Here is a 21655-nt window from a genome sequence, read left to right on the forward strand (position 1 = left end):
GGCTGCTCCTCTCCTGCCGGCCCCTGGGGCTCCTCTGCCACTGCCGCCCGCCCCGCGGCAGCCACAGCTGCAGCAGCTGCCGCCGCCTCTGCAGCGGGAGCCCGTTGCGGAGTCCGGTGCGCCCTGCGCTCGCGCCGCAGGGCCGGCCGGGTGGCACCGCGACTGCAGGCTCACTCCTTGACTTCCATCCCTCCTGCATCCCGGCGCCCTGGTTCCCTCGGCAGCCCGGGCTTGGCGGGGCCCGGGGCGAGGGAGACAGGGTTGGAGGGCGTGCGCCCGGGTAGGGGCTGCGGAGGGGAAAAGTGAGGGCGGGCGCCGGCGGAGAAGAGCGCACACCCCCTTGCCCTGGTACCGGCCTCCGCTGTGCGGTTGGGCTCTCCCCGCTGGGGCGGCAGCGCGCTCAGGCCGGGGAGTTGGGAGACGGCGCTGGCTCCTTGGGGGCTCAGAGATAGCCGCTGGGAGATCAAAGGGGGGAAAAGTTCATTTTCCTCTCGGCGGCAGAGAACGTTTTAAGTAGAAAATGGCTGGGCGAAGGGGACCTAATCGGGGAAGCTGGCCACCGGGTCCTGAATGCCCCTCTGCTGCCCGGCGGGAGGAATGGAAGGTTGAACGCTGGAAATGACATTCGTGCGATGAAAACAGTGCTGGACGGAGCGAGGGATGCGGAGTCCCATAGAGGCAGTGCTAGATGGTCTAGACCGCGGCGAAGAGATCTAGAACTGAGGGGGCAGGGGCGAGGGGGCCGAGGGAGTGTGGAACTTGAATTAAACCAAAATAAATTGGAGAAATCAGATTTAGAGTTGTGGCCGTTTTGTAGTCAAGTTCTGCGCAGTTTAGAGCCACGACTGTCACAAACGTTTCTGGATGGATTGAGTGGTTGGGAGGGCCAAGACTGAGAAGAGACTAGTAAGGTCGGTGTCAGAGGCTCCGACGAGACTGGGTTCTGGAGAGGGCATAGTTTTAACAAGTCCCTCAGTCACTGTCTTTACATTGCGTCTGATGACTTAGGTGAAATACCTAAAGGATTTTCGTAAAAAGATGCCAACAGGGGTGTTTCAGTTCCAAGAATTGAGGAAACTTTGAGAAGTTGGCATTGGTTTGTCATTTTTTAGTACTTAACTGATTTAAACAAACACACAGTGGCTTCCTGATCTGTTGTTTCGGATTTGGGTCTCAGAAGCCTTTGCTTCCCCCCCTCCCCCCTTGTCATGGACTTATATTTCAAATCTTGTCCTCAGATGGCCGTGATAATTAAGGCTATCCGAATTTGTGTAGCTGGCCTTTTAGGAACATAATCCTTGAAGGGGGATTTCTTTATGAATTTAGGTAGCAGCTTTGTTCCATTTTCTATTTGCAGCTTGAAAACAATAATTGTTCAACAACTGGTTATTGTAGCTTGTAGAATCCTAGAAATGCTCTGATTTGGAGGGATGGCATTTATCAGATGGGTGAGGAACCTGAGCGCTGGTGGGGGGGGGAGGGGGAGATGCTGAGAACACAGGTGGCAGTGGGCTAGTATTCAGAGCAGCAAGGGAGACACACAGGCCAGATTTCTATTGCAGTCCTTCTGCCGTCGTCTTACTGTGTGACTCCCCCCAGATCACTTGGGGTCTTTATAATCTAGGGATGTCCCTAGGTATTTGCTAAGAGCCAGCGAGTTGAGATCCTTACCCAGGGAAGGAGTTTCTTACAGGTTTATTCTCTTTTCCAAAGGATACTTTTAACTTCACTTTGTGAAACTTTCCTGAAGTGGTGGAAAAGCTTGATGAGCTGAAGTGTAAAAGACTGGGGTTTTACACCTAACTGGAGTAATATGAATAAGAGACTACAACATTATTTAAAATAAGATTACTAAGTCTTGCAAGAATCCACATGAACAAAGATAATGTATTTTATTTTATTATTTTTTAAAAATTTTTTAATGTTTTTTAATTTATTTCTAGGAGAGAGAGAGAGTGAGAGAGAGCGAGACAGAGCAAGACAGCGTGAGCAGGGGAGGGTCAGAGAGAGAGGGAGTCACAGACTGAAACAGGCTCCAGGCTCTGAGCTGGCAGTCAGCACAGAGCCCGACGCGGGGCTCGAACCCACGAACCGCGAGATCATGACCTAAGCCGGATGCTTAACCGACTAAGCCACCCAGGCGCCCCAAAGATCATGTATTTTAAAACTGTTACTCTTTTTACGTCATGTTTCAGCTTTTAATGACTGTTCCTTTTCCTGCCACCAGAAAAACAACAAACTTTGAATCCTTTTTGTTTTTTGTATTTGTTTTTGTTACAGTAGGAATTAATAATACCGAAAGCCTTGCCAAAGTATTAATACAGGGTTGGAGCACCTGAGTGGCTCAGTCAGTTAAGCCCTCAGACTCTTGGTTTTGGCTCAGGTCATGATCTCACGGTTTGTGGGTTCAAGCCTTGTATCCAGCTTTGCACTGCCAGTGTGGAGTCTGCTTGGGATTCTCTGTCTCCGTATCTTTCTTTTCCTCCCCTCTCTCTCAAAATACATAAATAAACTTAAAATATTAGTACAGGGTTTTTCTGATTACTCTGACTTTACAATATCTACGTTTGCCTTTTAAGAAAAATGGAATGTTGTTTCTCTGTATCTTTTTTAGTTACACTTTTCAAAAAAGTTTACTTATTTTGAGAGGGTGTAGGGTGTGTGGGCGAGAGGCGGGCAGAGAGAGAGGGAGAGAGAATCTCAGACAGGCTCTGTGCTGTCAGCTCGGAGCCGACATGGGGCTTGAACCCATGAACTGCGAGATCATGACCTGAGCTGAAATCAAAAGTTGGGTGCTTAACCAACTGAGCCACCTAGGTGCCCCTAGTTACACTTTTAAAATAGACAGTACTCTTAAGTTTTCCACAGCTGTACGGCTTTTAGGAAAGTAACCTAAGAAGGTGTTAACTAGTTATATGGGCGATACTTCTTTTCCTGCCCCAGATTAAGGAGACTAGCATTTGTTGAATCCTTGCTCTGTGTGCCAAGTCTGATATTAAGCTTCTTACATATATTATCTTCTGTGTCAGCATCTTTCACATGAATGTCAGCTTCCCAAGAAAGCCCCTCTGAGGACATAGGTTCTACTTCGATTGCACAGCAGTAGAACTTTAACGTTTTGTCTCATATGAGAATATTTTCAACGGGCTTCGTTGCTATTGAAGAAGCGTTCTGTTGTGAAACATTTTTGATTTGTTATTTGGAAATGGATTTGATTGGAACAGCATGTTTTCAAAATGATTTGAATGTTTTAAATAATCTTCTGTCTGGATTTAAAAACTGTTCTGTGTTCGTTTATTTTCAACAGTGTTGTGCTACCAACAAATAAACTTAACTGTAAGGAAGATACACTCAGATTACCCATTTTATTTCCAATGTGTTATTATTGTTTTTAGTATTCTGCATGTTGATGGCATTTCTCAGTTGAAATGGTTTGTCAGAGACAGAGTGACAGATTCTCTATAATAAGAGTCTGGTGGGATTTGGTGGAAGGACTATGAACCAGTGACTCCCATGACCTGCCTTCTGAGTCAGGCTCTTCTGCTACTTTAATTTACTGTGTGGTCTTGGGAAAGTCTGTTTACTTCTCTGGGCCTCAGTTTTTCCATCTGTAAAATGAGGGGGTTGCAGTAGAGTCCAGCCTCCTGTTAGGTTCTTTGGTCCCATTTCAGGGGTCTGTGGTGCAATCATTTGAGGAGTGGGGAGGGACTTCATTTAGAGCATTAGATGAAGCTGATTTTGTGTTTCACTAGGTCTGGCCTTTGAGGAATGCCCTTCCTTTTCATTTTATTTTATTTTAATTTAAAAAAAAATATGTTTGTTTATTTTTGAGAGAGAGAGAGTGCACGCGCGCGCGAGAGCGCATGTGGGAGGGGCAGAAAGAGAGGGAGACACAGAATTGGAAGCAGACTCCAGGCTCTGAGCTGTCAGTGCAGAGCCCAGCACGGGGCTTGAACTTATCAACTGTGAGATCATAACCTAAGCCGAAGTCAGATGCTCAACCGACTGAGCTGCTTGGGTGCCCCGTGGAATGCCCTTCCTTTTTTTGGCCAAATCCTTAATTCCCCTTTAGTTTTTGTCAAAGAATGGCTGTCATAAAATTAACTCGATGGCCCTGTCAAGCATAGGTAGGAGATAAGGTAATGATTAGATTTGGATAAAGCACATTAGATATTTGAAACTGTTTTATAGCGTCTTCTGAGGGGAAGCTCTGCTCTTGGGCATGCAGATAAACTGAGAGAGAAGCCCCTGCAGAGGCCACAGAGGAGGGTGGCATGTGTCTGGGTGCCGGGCCCACTCATGAGAAGTTTTGGCAAGCCATGTCCCCATCCTCTCTTCAGCCCTTGATTAGAATACAGCCCTTGGCCCCTGGAATAAATTTGTCATTATCGTTTCATGTTTGCACCATCCCTGTATTGGGCAGGTGCCCAGGGTCAGCTACTGCGGTAACATGAGTGGTGGCTGTTGGGAGACCCCTACTCAGCTTTGGCAAGATCGTGAGCTTTTCCTTTTCCTTTTGGCAAGCTACGATGATGGGGCAGAGAGCAAAGGAAGCTGACACATTTGGTATTTGTAGGGCACTTTGCTTTCACGACATTCTCAAAATTCAACGTCCTTAACCTTTAAGTGAGGCAGGTGAGGAGACGCCAGACTTGTTACCCACATTTTACTACTTGATAATAAGCAGGTAGTAAATCTAATGCTTCTGATCTTAACCAGGTTAAGGGTTACTGTAGGGTTACTGGGCCTCTTGTAGGAGCAAAGCAGTAACTCAAACATTAAAGCCCTAAGGGAGGAAAGGCATAGAGGTTAGAAAGTCAGGTCACTACAACTTGGCAAGAAGGAGTCTGGATCAACTTCAAAGTATTAGCGGCCTTGGGGTGCTTGGGTGGCTCAGTGGGTTGAATGTCAGTCTCTTGATTTCAGCTCAGGTCATGATCCCAAGGTTGTGGGATCGAGCCCTGCATTGAGCTCTGTGCTGAGTGTGGAGTATGCTTGGGATTCTCTCTCTCTCTCTTTCTCTTTCTCTCCTCCCCCCACCCCTTGCCCCTCTCCCCCACTTGTGAGCTCTCTAGAAATCTTAAAAAAATATTAGAGGCTTTGAGGTGTAGACTCACAGGAGACATTTCCTTTCTGCATAATCTTATTTCCATAATGTTTGATTCCTACTTGGTCTTATAAGCGTTGAGCAAATGCTAAGACAGACATTACTTTTATGATCAGGAAAAAGGCCTAACTGTATAATTTATTGATAGGTAAAATGTACAGATATATATGGACAAAGATGGGAAGAGAACTTGGAAAAAAATGAGTGGTATGGAATTATGGATTAAGGTATTTATGGTTTGACACTGGTTATAAGTAAGATAAACCATTCTGTTCTTTGCCTCCTGCAAAATTTTGTCAGCTAGGTAATCACTGAGGTTTTTAAAGAGTAACTCTACTGGGAAGTATGCTTTAGGAATGCTCAGGGGAGGTGCAGATAAGTGAATTGTTTGTGTTTTTCTTTTAAAGTTGGCTGAAAAGAACGCAGTTCGGTGACGGAGCTAGGAGAAGTGTGCACTGGGGGGCTGGGAGAGGACCGGCAGAGAGCTCCAGAGAGTGAAGGCGAAGCTGTTTGGGAAGAAGGAAAGCTTGGGATTACAGTGCTGTAGGATGTAGCGTTGTCAGAATGGCTGCCCTATAAATCAGATTTTAGTTTCCACACAGTTTAAAAGCACAAAGCCTGGTGCTAGGGCAGCGGGCCATTGTCTGTTGGGGATGTGTTTGCTGGCCTTCTCCAAGTAATGATGATGCTGTAGTGAATGTTTTGCAAGTGTGTCCAAATTAGAAGATGTGTCCTTTTTTCTTTTTTCTTTCTTTTTTCATGTTTGTTTGTTCTGAGAGAGAGCGAGCGAACGCACACATATGTGTGTGCGGGGGAAGGGCAGAAAGAGAGAGAATCCCAAGCAGACTCTATGCTGTCAGTGTAAAACCCGATGTGGGGTTGATCTCACAAATCACGACATCATGACCTGAGTGAAATCAGGAGTCGGATGCTTAATCCACTGAACCACCCAGGTGCCCCATAAAAATGTGTCCTTTCTTCTCTGAGATTTTACCCTTCCGATTTGGGGGTTAGATTTTTTGTTGTTGTTATGAATTGATGGGAATATTTTTATTTGGCAGCTTAATGGTCCATGAAATTGGTAAGTCTGGGAAGCCAGGCCTGAGATGTCTGGAGCCCTCCCCTTGGGATAGAGTGAGAAGTGTAGGCCAGGCCAAACTGGAGCTTATGGGTGGGCTGATGGGGCCTCAGGGCCTTCCAGGAATGTAGGGTCACTGGTAGAGACCAGGGTTTTAGGAGCTCGGAAGAAGCTAATTTTGGAAGTGCTCTGGGAACCGGCAGATATTTTTGAATTATAGCCCAAGAATGTCAGGGAAGTGCCAAGATGAAAGATGAGGGTCTGAGAGAGCAGAAAGGACAAGTGATTGAAATGTGAATTTCAGCAGGCAGGGCCTCAAAATGACAGATCTTCCAGAGTTGGTTTCTTCACACTCAGGCCCCTGTCTGCCAAGGCAGCACGCTTTAGCAGTTTGGCATTGGTGACTCTAGAAGTGCCGATAAGAGTCACAGCCACAGAGCCACCGTGGTCTAACAGCCGGTTTGGTTTGGACCTCTGCAGGATCACGTCTTCCAGAGCAAGTCTTGATAAATCTCTGGAGGAAGCTTAAGAATAATTTGCTCGTGGAATCACAGACCTAAGTTATTTCTGTTTTAAATAGTAGGTTAAGAAAATGATGTATTTTCAAATAATACTTTAAAGTCTATGCTTAATGATATCTGGGTCTTGCTGGTCATCATGGTAATATATTATTAATGTTATTATGCCGCTCTTTGTGCTAAGAGCTTTATCGCCATTAGCCTATTTAATTCTTACAAAACGCTGTAGCCCTCTTCCCATTCTAGAGAGCTTTAGAGGTCCTTTTCACTAAAGCCTGCACAGTAAACAGTGATGCTAACACGGTAACTGTAGTGAGTATAGAGGGTCCATCAGAGAGTTGCCGAGGGACTGATGGGATGAAGAAATAACATTTACGAATTAAGGGTCAACTGTGTGCCTTATGTTATACAGGGAACATTTCACTTAGTCCTTTAGGGTACCTCCTTCTTATCTCTTCTGAGTGAGGGACCTTCCTAAAGTCACCCTTTGGGGAAGAGGAAAATTTCACCTTTCATCCATTTTCAAAATGGACATTAACCGGAATCCACATATTTATTGGTTTAATTAGTTCTTTCATATTATGGTTCCAATGTACATGTCTTCATGTGAACATAAATCGAGTAGCAGAAAATCCAGACATAGTTTCTGAATCTGTCTGAAGCTAGGGGTTGCTGTGTAACCTCTCGGGACACACTACAGTCTAGAATGTTTCTCCTGTGGATAAAATACACACTGGCCTCTGACTGGCTGTCGTGAGCTGATCATGGGGCAATGCTAAGATGGCAGAGGTTTCTGGTGACCCGAAAAAGGTGAGGTGAGGGTTTCCAGGCTTCTCCAGCTGCTTGTGGCTGACTTGAGACTCTGGCTGCCGGAGTGGCGGGTTTAGAGAGAGAAATGCAGCACACCTGTTGATGGTGCCTCTCTTTGGGAGCATCGGCATGCTCCTTGATGCTTGCTGGCTCTGTTCCTGCCTTCTGATTTTCATTGGATCTCCCAAGTGGACTTTTATCCTGGGCAAGAGAGTCTCTGGTCTGCCGACTGGCTGGGCGGTACTACTTGTCAGTGGACGTGAATACATTAGAATTTCTTAGCATGAGTTAGGTTCCTTGAGTTGATTTTTTTCCTGAGTAGGAACTAATACAAAGTTTCTGAACCTAACTGAGGCATGGTCTGGACTCACAGGTGTATAGATACTTTGAGAAACACTGAATCAACCTCCGATTCTTCTAATAATCTGACCAGAATTTCTTATCTTCTCTTATAACCAGGCTTTATTTATTTATTTATGCATTTTCCAGATCACTAGTGGAGACAGGCAACAAGAAACCTTAGTTAGCTTCATTTGTTCGTACTTGTCAGCAGATGTTTGTTGAGCACGTACTTTGTGCCAGATACTGTGCAAAGTTCAGGAAGACAGAGAGGAATGTACCAGAGCCCTGATTGTAAGGGTGCAGGAGAGGCATGTGTGCAAAGTCTGAGGGACTGGAGAGAAGGAAGGCTGGCCTCACTCTGTGGGAGGAAGAAGGCCTCATGGAATAGGAGCCAAGGCCAGGGACTCCTAATGTAAAACCCCCACTACAGAATACCCTTTTCAGCTGACTCCTTTTCCATTTTTCCTTCCCTCCATAGAACTGTTACAGCCTGTTTCTTCTATCCAGCACCTGGGATTTGCCTTTCCTTCCAATGGGGACCTAGAGATTTGGCCTTTCAAATCTCCATAGCAGTGGTTCTCAAAGGGGGGAGGGGGGCAGTTTTGCCCTCCAGGGAATATTTGTTAATATTTGGAGACTTTTTTTTTGAGAAAGAGAGAGAGGGTGCAGTAGTGAGGGGCAGAGACAGAGAGGGAGAGAGAGAAGAGAGAGAAAAGGAGAAGAATCCCACGAGAGTCAGAGAGAGAGAGAGAGAGAGAAGTGGGGCTTACCCAGAGTGAGGCTCGTGCTCACGTGAAGTGGGGCTTGTACTCATGTGAAGTGGGGTTCGAGCTTATCCTGTGTGGGACTTCAACTCACAAACCGTCAAGTCATGATCTGCGCTGAAGTCAGATGCTTAATGACTGAGCTACCCAGGCGCCCTTGGAGACCTTTTTGATTGTCATGACTGTGGAGGGAGTACTACCAGCATCTAGTGGGTAGAGGTCAAAGATGCTTATAAATATCGTGTAGTAAGTGCATGCACAAGATAGCTCTATGGAAAGGTAGTAGCAAGCAGGTGGTTAAGAGCCAGACTCTTAGGGTTCCAATCTTGCTCTGCAATTAATAGCCACATGACCAGGGACAGTAGAATTACAGAGTTACAGGTGGAGAACAGAATTTACAGTGCTTTAGTTTCATCATCCATTAAGTCAGAATACTAGTGGTACCTATATGATATGGTTGCTAGGAGGATTTCATGAGTGAATATTTGAATATAATAATGAACAATACTTGGCATGAAGTAAGATCTTAAGTTATTATTATTTTAAGCAAAAACTTTAACTTTGATTCCAAGGAGCTTGAGTTCAGAGAATCAGGGCAGCCAGGTTTTTGGCACCACCTTTCCTTGGGTGTAAGAATTGGCCCTTGTTTTTGTTTCTCTGGTTCCTCTTTGTCCATGGGTTTTAGTTTCCACTGTTTCCACCTCTTGATTCTAGGACTTTCCATAGCTTTGTCTTTCATCCTTTTTTGTCTCAGGGATCCAGATTCATGTCCTTAATGAACCTCTCTCTGGAGGACTGAGAAATATATTTATGATTTTTTTCTTAGCTCTTTCTATCTTGGGAATGGTGAGAAAGCAGGAAGCAGGTCAGGGGAGACTGCCTTACTTCCTGATCATCACAGCTCCCTTCTCTATGAAGTTCCGTGCAAGATTGAGAGGCAGCGGGTAGTGCCCACTTAGTAACTAACTCTTCCCTCTCTCTGCCCACCAGCTCCACCCCCAAGCTAGGTGCCTACTACTTCCAAAATACCCTGTAATTGGGTCACAACATTATCTGCCTGCTTGAAATCATTTCTAAAAATCAAAGCAAAGATGTAGAATGTGTCAGTGGGATTTAAAATGTCTTGGTCCTTGGGGCGCCTGGGTGGCTTAGTTGATTAAGCGTCCAACTTTCCCTTAGGTCATGATCTCGCGGTTCGTGGGTTCGAGCCCCATGTCGGGCTCTGTGCTGACTGCCAGCTCAGAGCCTGGAGCCTATTTCAGAGTCTGTGTCTCCCTCTCTCTCTGACCTTCCCCTGCTCACGCTGTCTCTCTCTCTCTCCCAGAAATAAATAAAAAATATTAAATAAAAAAATAGTGTCTTGGTCCTCTACTTGAAGCTTTTGGAGTTGTTCTGAAAACAAAAGAGAGCAAACTTGTTACCTTAGGTGGCAGTGTCTTTGTGGCCTAGACCTGTGTTTGCTTTTCACTTGCAAAAGTGCTCAAGCCATGGTCCTTGCTGACTTTCCACAGGAAGATGGGCTTGTGGCTTCCACTCAGCAGATCAGAGATATATACTGTCGAATTTTGCTAACATAATTGACTTGTAAAGATTGTCATCCTGTGTTGAATGGTATCAACAGACTCGAGAAAAGTAAGAAGTTAAGTTGTTAGAAGCTCTCTTAATTCCTTCCCCATGACACGGTCATCTCTCCCCTGAATGAGAGCAGTGGCCTCTCAGTGGCCTCCTGGCCTGTCCAGCTCCATTCATTCAGTTTGGCTTCCAAAGCGCTGGGCGGGGTTCCAAATGCTGCCTGTGGAAACTGACCAGGGTGGAAACTGACCGGGATGGCCAATGTGTCTGCCTGCCTAAACTCTGTGTCTGGCTGGAGAGACTGACAACTGTGATAAAATGTGATGTGTGCTACCAGCAGGGGAGGTGGGAGGTACTCAGTGCTTCCCAGGCCAGCACCTGCCCTGGTTGGGTGTAGGAGGTGTGTCAGGCAAGGCTTTCTTCCCAAGGGAAGGGATGCTTCGTATATCCCACAGCATGCCTGGCACCTCCTATCTGTAAGGCACCCCTGATTCCGGACTCCTGCTCGGAGCCCTGCTGCTTCTGATGGTGTGCCTTCCCTTCCTACCCGCCACTGCAGCCTCTCATTGAGTTGTCTTCTCTGTGGCCCCTCTGTTTATTCTCTGCACTGCTTGCAAGGTGACCTTCTGAAATCCTCTGCAAGTCCGGGCATGCCCATTCCAGCCCTCCAGGCGCTCCTCGCTGCCCTCAAGGTGAAGTGCCAGCTTCTTGGCATCGCACCTGGTACCCTTCATGATCTGCTTTGCTTTCCATCTTATGCTCAGAGCTTGAGCCACACCATTCTCACAACATGACCGGTTTTCCCTAGCTTTGGATGTTTGGACTTTTATTCTCTGTCCCCATTGCCTGCAACCATTCTTACTGTCTGTGTATTCTTTACTTGCTTGACTTTTGTTCCTCCTTCAGAAGTAGCTTAATCATCATCCACCTCAGTGTGTGTCAGAATGACCCGAGGGCTTGCTAAAACACATTCTGGCCTTACCCTCAGAATTTCTGACTCATAGGACTGTGGGGTGGCCTCATCAAAGTTTGTACTTCTAACAATATCCTGGGTGTTGTTGATGCTGCAGGTCAGGGGACCACACTTGGGAGACCCCTGGGTACATGGTCACCCGGGACAGGGTGACTGGCTCTTCTTGTTTCCACTGTGAGCTCCTCAATCCCTCTTACATCATGCCTTTGTTGTCACACTGCTTTGCAACTGTTTACTTTCCTGGCTTCTCTTCAGTCTGTAAGCCCCTTGAGGGACAACACTGTTACTTCTTCATCTTTGTGCTCCCGGTTTTTAAGAAATCCTGGATGCTCAATAAGAATTTGACAAAAAATGAATATATGAATGAAAAATAATTTTATTGTTGGAGGCTTTAATAAATAGGCCCCAGAACTTCTTTTAGCAATAAGTCTTTCTTAGTTTTCTCCCCAGTTGTGATGGTATAGGCTTATGACATGATGTTAATGAGATCAGCATGAGTTTGGTTAACATAAGAGCCAGTTAGCTATGTGGGTTTGTGTCCAAATTCTAGAAATCTAGGGGAGAGGCTCATATTAAGCACATTATTGTTTCTGGAATGACTCAAAAATACATAGGTTTTTGAAGAGTGGCTTGGTATGAAAATATGTGTCCAAAAGAAATGCAGATGTCATTTAATTTAGCAATCATAGCATAACTGTGGTCTTTTTATTTGAAATAATAAATCTCAGTGAAGTGATATTAAATGTAACCAGATGTTTAAGCAATCATTTCTCCAAGCCAGAGGGAGGGATAGCTAGACTACTTCATGTACTTACTCATTCCGTAGATGTTTATTGAGCATCTATCTACTCTGTGCCAATAGGCCCTAGGCACATAGTAGATAGATGCTCAATATGGCAATGAGTAGAACCCTCCTGCTGTTTTAGTGGGAGGTGCCATGGAGAAAATAGAGATGCGGGATGTGATGCAAAGTGCCTAGGGGGCTCTTTTAGATCAAGTGGCGAGTAGGAGACTATTAAGCTGTGTCCCGAGTGACAGGAGGTGATGGCCATGTCAAGATCCTGACATGGAGAGGAGCACAAGAATTAAGGCCACGAGACTGGTGCAGAGGGCTTAACTTGAAAACCTCTCTTTGAGGAGCCCCGATGCCCCTGTCGTCTTGAGGACTGGATTGACACCACCTTATTATTGTGCCTGCTGATCCAGATCCAGGCTCTCACCTTGCTTCTGCAGCTTCGAAAGCAGTACTTCCCAAAGGGTGTTGAATGAAACCTGAGTTACAGGAAAAACGTTGGGAATTGTGGTTTCTGTCATTGAGTTCAGAAAACTGTCTGGATCTTCTCTTCCCATTAACATATTCAGGAAGTTAACTTCATTTAGTCCAGCGTTTGCCCGTGGGCCTACCTTGTGCAGTGTCCTCTGAACTGGTGTTTCTGGCTGCACACCTTGGACAGCCAGCTCTGAAGCTGCTGCTCAGTGCACACCTAAAAGAATGTTTCACGTGATGCAGGCTTCTCTCTGCTCTTCACGTTCCACTTCCCCTTCGGTGACTTTGATTGGTGAAGGAAGAGAAGGAGGAAGCAGCATTTCTCTCATCGGTTTTCCGAATGCCTTGTGTCCAGTTGATCAGTCCCACTGATTTGGGTCCAAAGGTAAATGGCGTTTAGAGCCTGAGAGGTCATTGTTTGTTCACTGCATTCAGGGAGGCGCTGGCTGTAATGTCACGTGGGATGCAGGCTGTTTCTGCACACGCTCTAGCCTCTGTTCCTTCATGAGAGAATGGTTTGTGGTTGAATTATTCACATTATGACTTCATTCTATATTCTTTTGGGTATGTAAACATTGCGTTGGGTGTCAGCTGACCCTGAGTAGAAGTAGGGGGAGAAGAGTGACCTGCTTGGAGTTGCTAAGGGTGAGCTTTAGGTATGAGAATGATAAACTTGTGTCAGACGCTGTATGCTGAGTGTTTACTGATGTTTTGGAATCTTAATACCGACTTAAAAAATGCTAGCATTCAGATTTCCTTTCAGTTGAGGTATGTTTGGTTTTGGCCCTTCCTGAAGTCAGAGCAGATGGACAGGGTCTGTCTTTCCGAAGTTTTGTTGTTGACCTTTATGGTTCTAGTTTGGCACAGCAGGCCCGGAAAGGTTCAAGGTGGGACAAGCTCTCTGAAAACTCTCATTTGCGGGAGAGTCCGAGATGAGTCTTTTTGTAGAATAACTCAGAGTAAAAAAGCATTTGGCTCGTTTGCCAGGGTTGGGAAGGGGCTCCCATCCTGTGCTGCAGATTTGTTGTGCTGGGGGCAATTTCCAGAAAGATGCAGTGTGGGCTGACTGAGATACGGGTTAAAGAAGCTGCAGATACCGATCGAATAGCCCCAGAAACGGGCCGCCCAGCCAGGGAACTGGTAGTGGGGCACGAGAGGGAAGTAGGCCCTGGAGTTCCTGGGGTTTCCTTCTAGTTCTAGGGATTTGGAATATTAGTCCTTTTGGGTCCTCTGTGTTGGGGCATGCTGTTTGCATGGGGTTGTGCTCTCCTTAGATGAAACAGAAAATTTCATATGAACGGTGGATATATTGGGCACCAGTACTGCGCACCAGATCTCCGTATCTTCAATTATCTAGTATCCCCAGACTCCTGCATGCAAATTATATGTATTCCAGTGATTTGAGCAGAAAGTGTGAGAAGTAGTGGAACAAAAGTACCACTCACTGTTCTTGTTCATGAGACGTAGCAGTTGGGTCAGTGTTATTTTCTAAAAATGTCTTTTTTCTAGGACTTGAGGTTATTTCTACTAAAATAAATAAAGGAAGTCTTGCATTCCATCAGCTTAGGTATAATTGTCCCCCGATCAAAGTCATCTCCTGCTGACTTGAGTTCTATTTCATCTTAAATCATTTTCCTTTACTGGTACTAGACCCTGCTGCTTTATATATTATGTGTATATGTTTTACAAGCCACATGTAGAAACAAGAAACAAAAATAAGACGTGGAGTTTTATTGAATTTTATCTTTTCCCCCCTTAGTTCTGAGGACATGTGAATTGCAAGAAAAGTCAATTTGAAAGAGCTGGGGAGAATGTTGATTTGCAGTATTATTATTTTTATTTCCTGGGAAGAAAACAGGATTTTTCATTAGATGCTGCTGTGCTGTTTTCCATCAAGAGAGATAATAGTGGGAACGATGGCCATGTTTGGAGTTTGTATACATTTTTGCTTAAAATGTATATGGTTTTTTTTATGAACTTTGCGAAGGTGTTGCCCTTTTTAATCAGCACCAGCTGTTACACGGTATGGTTCTGTCTTGCCAAGGACAATTTCCTTTTATCAGAGTGAAACTTCCGGCAATTTTAACTTATTTCTACCATAGGAGAGCTTGGTAGATACAAGTTTTCATGGAAGCACATTTATTTTTCCTTGGCATTGACCTTGAAAGTAAATTTTTGAAAAGCTTGAAGATCTATCATTTTGATTGATGGTTGGGTTAAAGGACACTCAGTATGATGCAGTTATGCAAATTTAATTTGCATAAAGCAAAAGATTATGAGAGAATGAATAGAAATGAAAATGGAGCGCTTGCATGGTAAGATTGTGGATGATTTTGTTGGCTTTCTCATTCTTCTTCCTCTCTGATCATGGTTAGTGTTTTTATATTCTTTCAGCAAGTAGTAAAAGGGGAAAAAATGTTCTTACATGTTCATTTTTGTGTCCTCTAGAAGGTATCCCATTTCAGAGCATTTCTTCATGGAGACTGAGAACAAAAAAGAGCTGACAATATGCTTAGTGAAATAAGCCAATCACAAAGGGACAGTTATTGGATGAATGTATTTAGGGGAACCAGAATAGTGTAATTCATAGAGACAGAAAGTAGGTGGCTGTCAGGGGCTGGGTTAAGGGAGTAATGAAGAGTTAGTGCTTAATGGATCCAGAGTATGATTTGAGGAAGATGGAAAAAGTTACAAAGATAGGTGCCGGTAATGGCTGTACAACACTGTGAATGTACTTAGTGCCACAGAACTGTATACCTCAACAGGGCTATAATGGTAAATTTTGTTACGTGTGTTTTATCATAATAAAAGGAAAAAAAAGTTTAACCTGGAAAAAAAAAGAAAGGAAAACCGAGAACTGGTCCCATTTCCTTACTGTGTCCTCACCGTGTCCTTGCTTTAGACTGAAGGTGCTGTAAGCATGCTCTGATCTTGGTGTAGCCTGCCCCTGGGGCTGAAGCTTTGAGGGGTGCAGAGGGCACAGACCCCAAGAGCTGGGGGCGAGGTGTTTAGGGGCTGCTTAACCTGAACTTGATACCAAGCTCTTGTCTTTTAAAAAGCGTTCTTTTATAAGAGATGAACCCTGATCCAAGACAAGTTTGAAATTCTAAACTGGGTATGCTCTATGCGGGACATATATTTGGCTGTATCTGTTACTGACTTCTGTGGAAATGGAACAATTTGGTAAAAATTAATCTTCATTTGAATGTCTTCCAAAACTGTGGCACTTTCTCTATTTATTGTGTTGAGTGTTTCCACAAAGCCAAGTGACTGTGTAGCCTAACTTTTCTTTTGTCTTGTCCGTGTTATTCTCAAGAGAGAATAGACTGTAGGTCTGGATGGGACTGAGTTTTAGTTTGGGCCCCGCCCTGGGAAGGTGGTTGTGAGTGGGTACCCTGCCTGAGCCACAGCTTCTCCCATCTGTAAAATATCCAAAACGATTCCTACCTGGTTGGGAGGGTTTACTGTGATAATGTGAAAATGCGTGCTGCTTTCCTGATTTCCTGTTGTCGAAATGGTCAGTAGGTTGATGGAGCATTCTAGAATAACCCCAGGTTTGTCATTGTGCTGTAGAAGATAGTTCTCAATCAAAACTTACCTACTTTTCAGAATTAAAATGTTTTAAAAGATAGTTCTTTCAGAAAAGGCAAATGGAAAATGTTTATAATTGGTAGCAGATTTTTCGTGCTTTGTATTCAACTCTATGATGGTTTTTATTGTTGCCTCATCTGCTTTTTTATCTTCAGAAAATGTGAATGATAGTCCTTCAGTGCATTTCGTACCTCTTATTACGGTTGGATAGTCTTGGAAGACCTGTGGATTCGCATTTGATCCTGGGTCCGTCTCAGTGCAGTAACCCTAAATAAGTTACCTCCTTTTCCTCACCTATGGGAGGATCCTATAGAAGTTATAAGGGTTACTGTTTATTGAGCACCTGTTATGAAACAATGGTCACTGTGGCATGTGTTACATGGAGGGCATCATTTGGCCCCACACCTCTATGAGGTAGTTGCCCTAATTACCCTCAAATATAGGTGAGGAAGCTGAGGCTCCCCAGTGTCCAAGGGCATACATACAGCTAGAGCAGGTGATCAGACTGAGCTAGCTGAATGTAGATTATGAGGACAGAACTTGGCATTGGGGAGGCCACTTAGTACACGTGAACGCGGCATGGATGTGTACACACACACCCTGCACCCCCTTAAATTATTCTCCCAGGTACAAGAGCTACTAGCTTGCAAAATCTGGAATTCCCTAGGAGGGTAGAAAGTATCTAAGTGTGGCAAGGCTCACCTTGGCAGCACAAAGGGTATTCGATTGTGATTGCAGCTTCTTTGCATTTTTTCCTAATTCCTTCTTTAAGCAAAGAAAATTTCTATATTCTCTGTAGGATTAATCTATACTTTTAAAAGATGTAATTGAGGTTTTACTGTTTTTCTTTAGGAAAAAGTTGGTTATTTCTCTAATCATTAAGCATCTTGTCCTGAGAATAATTACGGGAGATAAGCTCCAGCCACCAGGGGTGAGCAACTGGCGGTCTTGGAGGGTTCTGTAAATATATTAGTCTGAAAATTGCACTTTAATGTGGTGTGCTAGTGAAATAGAATTTGACTTGCTAAATTATTCCATGTTAATAACAATCTTTTTCTAAGGAGGGTGTTACTTTATTTAAAAAAAAAAAAATAGGTCGTTCATATCTTCCAAAATAATTGAACTGTCCTTTGGGATAACCTGTTAGTACTTTCACTTCTATTTGAGTCTGGATAATTCATGGAGTGCAAAAAACAGAATTTCAGGTCAAGAATTTGATTTTAGGAAATATAATTTTCTCTACAGTTTGCTTTGGGTAGCGTTGGCCTACATTATATCCTGACTTACATGCTATATTTTAATATTTAAAACAAGGCAGCTCATGTGGTGCTACTCATGATCTCAGCTAGCAAAATGTATGCACTTAGTTATCAATGATGCCTTCTGAGAAAACCATTTCAAAGAATAATTCCTGAGTAGTGGGTTGGTTAACAGTTATTCATGCCTGAGACTTTCCCCCTGTTTATTTAAAGAGCCAAATTCTGAATTAACCTGTTTTTGAAGCTTCCGGTTGCTTCCCTAATACACAGTGAAAATCTGGCTCCCAGTGTGTGGTGAACATATTTCTCACGATTAATAGATGAACAAAATACAGTTGGTAATAGAGTGAATGCACAAGTTTGACACCAGACTCTGGAAGAATAGGGAGGCTATCAGCAGCAGAAATTGGAAACACCCATTTACTTGAAGAATTGTGTACTATGTTTACATATTCCTTGAAGGGTAATTTTTATTAATCAAAATATGAAGGCAATTTGAAGGTTGCATGTAATCTTAATCTGTTAGTTGTAGACCCCAGGAAATTCTTAGCTTTCAAAAGAAGTGGACACGTCTATTAAGAGTTTTAAAAAGAAAATATCAATTATCAAATAGGTCACTTATAGAATATGGTTTAATTATTGTTCATTGGTCAAAACTCAGAAGTGTTGCCTTAAGTGGAAAAAGTGGAGGTGAGAGAGTGGGAAGACAAGTGGATTATAAGTACTTGAAGTTTTTCTGTGTATTAACTGGCTTCCATTTGAGAGAAATACTTGGCTTTTCATGATAAAGAAAATTTCTCATGTACTTAAAGCATGTTGACATTTTGGTCACGTCCTGTTTACCTTGAATGTAAAAGAAACCCTTGAATCTCAAGCTTTTAACCACTCATTCAGAGGAGGGATTGGAGAACCAGCAAATCTCTCATCCATGAAGAGGGAAACTGATTAGAGAAACAGTCATTTCCCTGCATCTTTGGAGTCAGTACTATACAGGCTGTATCTGTCAGGGATTGAATTGTGTCATTCTCCCCCTTACTTGGCCCAAAGATAAATTGAATTCTTAACCCTTGTAACCTGTATATGTGACCTTACATGGAAAAGGGACTTTGAAGGTGTCATCCTGTTAAGATGAGGTCATACTGGAGTAAGGTGGGCACTTAATCCATTATGACTGGTGACTTTATAACAAGAGGGGAAACTGGATGCCGACCAAAGTGAGAATGTCATGTGGATGTGGGGACAGGCTGGAGTTAACACCACCACAAACCAACGAATGCCTGGGGCCTCCAGCAGTTGGAAGAGGCAGGGGAGGATCCAGCGGCTTTGGGGGGAGCTTGGGTCTGCCAACACCATGATATCAGAACCCCAGCCTCTGGGTCTGTTGAGACAATAAATTCCTGTTGTTTTCAGCCTCCCAGTTTGTGATTGTTAGAGCAGCCACAGGAAGCTGCAGGACGAGTCAGACTTCCAGAATTTGAATTCTGGCTTCACATTCTAATGTGATTGGTCTTAGGCAAGTTACTGAGCTTCGTGGCGCCTTGGTTTCCTCACCTATAAAACGAGGCTAAAAAGACTGTCTTCCTTATGTAGTTGTTTTGAAGGTAATATGTGTATGATCCTTTGAGCAATGCTGTTACATGTAAAGAAAACAGTCATTTTAAAGCTGTAACTGATTTTTGATCATTTAGCAAATATCCCCTGAGTTTCCTTTCTTAATGACAGGCCCTATGGTAGACAGAAGTGAACCCAGCAGACAGGGTCTCTGCTCTCACAGATCCTTCAGGTGATCATTCCCTCTAGTAACGTGAGGAAGAGAGGAAAGTGGATTCCATGTGGTGTCTTTATGAGCAAGAACCTTTCCTCTGGACCTCAGGGAGTCTGGTGTGTTGGATAGGCAGTGAGCGTGTGCCGGACTGCTTGGGGTTAAGTTCGGGTTCTTACTAGCTCTCACCTTGAGTGGTAACAGAGTTTTTAACGTTCTCTGCTTCCACATCTGCAAAACGGGGACATAATAGGAATCTTTCTCAATAGGGCTATGGTGGTGAGGATTACATGAGTTAAAATGCATAAAGTACCTAGAATAGTAAGCATTTCATAAATGTCATTGTATTATGAAGTGAACCCCGAAAGATCCTAAATCTATAAATGAATTTTTGTGATACTTATTAAGCATGGAGAATTCAAGTATGGATTAGATGTAGCTCCTTTCCATCTAGACTCATGGTTGAGGTGAGGGGAGATTTATTTATTTACATGTTAGTGAGATAGCATATGAACAAAAAATGGTGGTAGAAAGTAGAAGGAGCATGATTAATTCTCCTTGGAGTACCAGGGAAGGTTTCCCAAAGATGTTTTATTTTTTTATTTTAATTTTTTTAATGTTTTTTATTTCTGAGAGAGAGAGTGAAAGAGAGAGAGACAGCATGAGCAGGGAAGGGTCAGAGAGAGAGACACACAGAATCTGAAGCAGGCTCCAGGCTCTGAGCTGGTTGTCAGCACAGAGCCTGATAAGGGGCTCGAACCCATGAACCGTGAGATCATGCCCTGAGCCAAAGTCGGACACTTAACTGACTGAGCCACCCAGACACCCCTCAATGTTTTAGAGGTTGAATAGGTGTTTGCCAGGGAGCAAAGGGAGGAAGGAACATTAGGGGAAGTGAGAGTAGTATATCCAAAGGCATGAAGTCTTAACCCCATGATAGGTACAGGAGACACCTGGTGGTCACTCAGTGGTGTTAGGGTGTAGGTATGTCCTGGAGTCAGGATTCAAACTCTACTCTTTACTGCTGTGTAATCATAAGCAGACCTCTCTGTGCCTCTATGTTTTCATCTTTTAAGTAGTAATAACAGGCTCCGAGGGGATTTGAAGTGCTTAGATCAGTGCTTGGCCAAAGTGCGTGCTCAAAAGGCATTGGCTCTAATTAATGTTACTACTCTTGTATTTGCTATTGAAAGACAAAGTAGCCTCACTTAATATTCTCAGTCTAATTCGTGGATTCCTATGGGCCTGTATAAATGCTGCACCCTCAGGTCTGTATACTTTCTTAAAAACAGCTTTTACCGCTTGAACGTTGGAATTAGGAGGTAAAGAAAAATACAGTGTACTTTGTTTAAATAGAGGAAAAAATGATTAAGATAGGCTAGACATTGGCACCGAGCTGTGTGCAGATTGCTGATTAGGCAAAATAAAAGAAATAAACCAGCGTGTTGAGCCAACACAGTTTTGTTTTTAAATCTGGTGAACCACCTGTATCTTTAAGTGATCAATTTAAAGATGGCTTTGGTTTGCTGCTAATTGTCTCCAGATCACCTGGTGACATCATTCTGTGTCCTGAGGTACTGTAAGTTTAAACAAGCCACCGCTGGAATGCAGTCCGCCTGGGGTGCCCCTGAGACTGGCGTGCGTTCAGAGGTGAGAGGGCACGTACGGCCTTGGCTTTCTTTGGCTGTACTTCTCCGAGCTGTGATGTTGCAAATGCTGGATTTCAGCCATGGTCCCACTCGCTTTTATTTTTATTGTTTGAAGGGGAAGGGTGTGTGTGTGTCATTTCCATGTGTGGGTTTTCTTTGACTCTGAAAGTAAAATGTGCCCATTATGACAAGACTTAGGCCAAAAGAGAATTAAAAGTAAAACAACGGTAGAAATGTTAACATTTGGAGATAATAATTATTAATACGTGGAGTAGAGCCTCTTAAGCCCCCCCTCACTTGGAAAAAAAAGGAAAAAAATCTCAACTACAGGGGCAGCTAAGGTTAGTGTTGGGCAAAGGACAGGCTGATGAGTGAGTTTTTCAGGAAATGCTTAATTAGAAATTGTTCTGGAAAATTCAGGACAGAAACAACATAAGAGTGGTAATAGAATTATCTTACATTAAGTTAGTTTAAAGTGTTGGTGATAAGTTTCTGGGCAAAGTTTATATCTATTCACGCAACATGCACTTTTTAGTGCCAGCTAGATGCTCGGGATACAGCATGTTGGGAAAGTTTATATCTATTCATGCAACATGCACTTTTTGAGCACCAGCTATATGCTCAGGATACAGCATGTACGCAGCAGGCAAACTGAGCTTTCATGGGACTTGCACTATTGTCAGCATTTTAGACAGTAACTAAATAAAATAATCGATGTTGTAAGGTGTAAGTGCCATGGAGAAAAGCGAACCAGGCTATGGGGGCTGGAGATGAGGGGATTTAGGAGGAAGGGATGTGATTTTACTTACTTTATTAATTAAAAAAAGTTTTTTAAAGATTGCCTTTTAAAAAAAATATTTATTTTTGAGAGAAAGAGAGAGCATGAGCAGGGGAGGCACAGAAAGAGAGAGGGAGGCACTGAATCCAAAGCAGGCTCCAGGCTCTGAGCTGTCAGCACAGAGC

At 43.7% G+C, this 21655-nt stretch overlaps 1 protein-coding gene across 6 annotated transcripts in view; it reads left to right on the forward strand.

Moving 5' to 3' along the window:
* The window catches only part of APBB2 (amyloid beta precursor protein binding family B member 2), a 375901-nt gene that overhangs the window by 658 nt on the left and 353588 nt on the right, over positions 1-21655 (forward strand). The window lies entirely within an intron of this gene.

The sequence above is a fragment of the Crocuta crocuta genome, unplaced genomic scaffold, assembly GCF_008692635.1.
Source record: "Crocuta crocuta isolate KB4526 unplaced genomic scaffold, BGI_CrCroc_1.0 scaffold223, whole genome shotgun sequence".
In the NCBI taxonomy this organism is placed as follows: Eukaryota; Metazoa; Chordata; class Mammalia; order Carnivora; family Hyaenidae; genus Crocuta; species Crocuta crocuta.